Here is a 4,047-nt window from a genome sequence, read left to right on the forward strand (position 1 = left end):
TTTTAAGATTAGTGCATCCGATCTCATTACTGATGGTTGTGAGCCTCCATGTGGTTGCTGGAATTTGAACTCAGGACCTCGGGAAGAGCAGTCAGTGCTCTTAACCGCTGAGCTATCTCTCCATCCCAACTTCATGCTATTTTAAATTTCAAAATATATGCCAAGACTGTTTTTCTTTTGGTCGAACACAAAATATTGTGTTCACAAAATAATAAATTTGGCTTCAACCAAAATTATTATATATCCACTGTTATCTATTCTTTGTAGTGAAAAGACTGGGTTGATTCCATGACAGGCTTCATTGGCAGTTAAGGAGACTAGGCCTACATCTCTGTTTCCAAGAACTGGGCAATTCTAGACAAGTCTAGGCTTCAGAAGCTGCCCTGCCACCTGACCTGAGGCAAGGACAATGGGTCAGCAGTAGTTTCCAGACTACCTTAGCTTCTTCCTCAGCAGCAGTTTCCTGATCTCCCCAGGAAGTTTTCAGCCATCATACCAGTAATGGAATGTCCAGAGGTGGACCCAACAGATTAAAATAGAGGTCACCAACACCAGAATTTCCTAATGTGCTTTAAATCAGACCTGCAAGCTCCCTTTGATGTCTCTCTATCTTGGTAATGGGAGACCCCAGCATGCTGTACTTTTGCACAATAAAACACTCTTTGAGTTTACATACTATGTGAGTCTGGGGTATCATTCTTCCATGAATTGTGGACCCACATATTACATGAATGATTGTATTACTTCAGCATGCTATCTGACCACTATTTGTACTGTCAGAATATTGGGTACAGGTTACTAACAACCTGTAAAATTTGAAAATTTTAAAAAATATATTTTTATTTGCTTGCATTGCTTAGAAAATTTATAAAATGAACTTGTTTTTATTTTGACTTCATGGGGCTACAGGATGGTCTTGTCTGATCAGTTGTTCTATAAGAAACCAATGGCCTTGCTGCGATTATTGGGCCATCTAATGATATCAAGGTGTATGTCCAGTAAGTTCTTTTGCTTGAGTACTGGAGTGTCGACTTGGGGCTTCATGCTTGCTGGGTAATTGCTCTATGCTGTGCTGTATCCCCTGCATCAAGTGAGTATGGATGTTCTTTCCCCCCGAGTATAGATCGGGCTAAAATTACACATGAAGTGATACTACCATTGAAATGTGCTTCCAAATGAGTATTTCTTTCCCACCCCACCATCCAATTAAGGATGTTTCTCACGTAAGAGAGACAAAGGAGGGAGGGCCCTGATGCCCTCGTGCAAGTTTCCTGCCTAACCAGCTATTTAAAATAACACTTCCAGTAATGACTCAGACCTAGGAGTTGCTTCTGCCCATCCCAAGCTTTCCAGCTATACCTTCAGGTGCAACATCCAGGGACCTCAAGAGTAAGTGCAGAGCTTGTGAGTAGATAGATGGTTGAACCAATAGTTGGACTGACAGCAAAGAGCTAGGTATGCAAAAATCCTGGGACTGTGAGAACGGTTGACTGTGGGCCTATGTGTGAAGGAAAGGACATGACAGCTCTGAGGTAAGGTAGAGGAGAAAGTTTATTGTGGATAAAACATAGGCAGAGTCAAGGACATCTGGGAGGATCCAGACATGACACTGAACCATGTGAGGAGAAGGGGGAGGGTAGGGGAGAGGGATGAACCAAGTGCATCAGCAGGAGGCCCAAAAGAAAGTAGGGTAACCAAATTAGTTGGATTTTTATAGGGAGGCAACACAGCCTCTTGGGCTGGAGAGTTCAGGGTAGGGTGTGGAGCATAAACCCTATAACTGGTTGGAAGTGAGGGATGCTGGGAGAAGCTGTTAAATAGCACCTCAGCCCTTTATCCTGGGTTTGAAACCTAACAATAGGAACCTGCCTTTTTGTGCATATAAGACTTTTCAGGGGGCTGGCAAGATGGCTCAGCGGGTAAGAGCACTGACTGCTCTTCTGAAGGTCCTGAGTTCGGATCCCAGCAACCACAGGGTGGCTCACAACCATCCGCAATGAGATCTGACGCCCTCTTCTGGTGCGTCTGAAGACAGCTACAGTAAATTATGCTGGAGCGAGCGGGGCTGGCAGAGGTCCTGAGTTCAGTTCCCAGCAGCCACACACATGATGGCTAATGGCCATCTGTACAGCTACAGTGTACTCATACACATAAAATAAATCTTTAAAAAATATTTTTAAGACAGGGTCTTACTATATGGCATTGGGACCTGGAACTCAATATGTAGACCAGACTGGCCTCAGACTCACGGAGATCATCCTGTCTCTGCCTCCCAGGTGCTGGGATTAAAGATGGCAGCCTGTCACTTGTTTAACCTCTGAGCCATCTCTCCAACCCTAAGTCAATTTTTTTTTTTTTTGGTTTTTTGAGACAGGGTTTCTCTGTGTAGCCTTGGCTGTCCTGGAACTCACTCTGTAGACCAGGCTGGCCTCGAACTCAGAAATCCGCCTGCCTCTGCCTCCCAAACGCTGGGATTAAAGGCATGCGCCACCACTGCCTGGCCTAAGTCAAAATTTCTACAGACATTACCAATCTAAAAATGTCAACAAAATCTTTGCTGGTTTGAAACTGATTTTCTTTAAATATTTAAGAATTTTTATTTTTATGTGGAGTAAATAAATATTTAATCATCAATCAGGGGTTTCTCTTTCACCTTTGACCACTCAGTTCCCAGATAAAAGATACAAACCTGTTTTTATTTAGAATAACCCTTAGGCAGCACTAAAGCTGGGCAGATATCTAACCTTCTATGCTATTATGTCTAGTTCCCTGCCAATAACCCCATGATATCACTTGCCATGTTCTGCCTGGGCAGCTCTTACTCCAACTGGCCAGCCCTCATAGCCATGTTTTCATGATTCACCTACCCCATGGGGTCTTCTCTCCACCTCTCTCTCTTCCCTTGTGGTCCTGGGTACTGAAACCTCACCTACCTCTCTTCTGCCGAAGCTGCCGGCATCTTTATTAATAGTTTTATATTAAGGAGCAAGGTCACAGAACATTAATTGGTGTGTAAAGATTCTCTCCTCCCTGAAGGCAACCAGACCCTGTGGGCCAGTATTTAGCATTACAGTACATAGCAAGGGACCAAACCTCAACAAAGGAGAAAAAGCACTAATTTCTTTGTTACTTTTAGGGAAGGAGGTAGGAGGAGTGGGAAGGGGGAGGAGAGAGGGAGAGACAGATATCCTGAGTTCTGATTTGAAAGGAGGCAAGGAAGCGGTAAAGCACTGCTTCTATAGGCAAGAGGCCCTTGTCAGAGAAAGGACTCTGGAAAGCTTGGGAGTTAAAAAGAGGATATACAGGAAGTTCAAGAGAACTAAGAGGAGTTAATAGAGACAATTTAGAATATTTGCCAAAAAATTTATTAAACCGAAAGCTCATCTCAGACACATGTCATTTCTTGACATCAAAGCTTATTCCTTTTAATGTTTTAAGAACAAAGTTTTAGAAGTTAGGCAGCATGAAGATCAATTTATGAATTCCATTTAGTTCCTAAGAGTGGGTTATAGTGAAGACAGACAGGGAATGGAAATACTTTCCTACTGTAGACCTGAGAACAGGGACCTCATCTCACTTGTTCATCCTACTTGCTAGATGTCCCAGTTAGGGTTAAAATGCTATTTTATAAGGCATTAAAGAATACTATTAAAACAATGCTTTGATTATTGCATCTATCACTAAGTCTTTGTGCATGCCTCAAGTTACTATCAGAGAACTATAAAGAGAAGTTGTTTATGTTTTCGTGCTAGGGATTGAACCCAGAGTAGGTAGGTACTCTCCCACCGAGTTATATCCTGACTCCACATCAACTTTTACAATCCTTCCTGTATTTAGCTTAGAATGCAGAAGATTTTAAATGGCGCAATAATGTACACCAAGTAACAATGTGAAACCCATCTGCCATAAAGGCATCGTTACTCTCTTCCTGTTTCACAGTTTGCTTCAACTTAGAGAGAAGACAGACTACAGAGTCTTTATGGGTTCAAGTTTGAGTAAGGACCTTTACAGAAATGTTCACCTTTAGAAATAACAGGATGACAAAAA

Source organism: Mastomys coucha, unplaced genomic scaffold, assembly GCF_008632895.1.
Source record: "Mastomys coucha isolate ucsf_1 unplaced genomic scaffold, UCSF_Mcou_1 pScaffold4, whole genome shotgun sequence".
In the NCBI taxonomy this organism is placed as follows: Eukaryota; Metazoa; Chordata; class Mammalia; order Rodentia; family Muridae; genus Mastomys; species Mastomys coucha.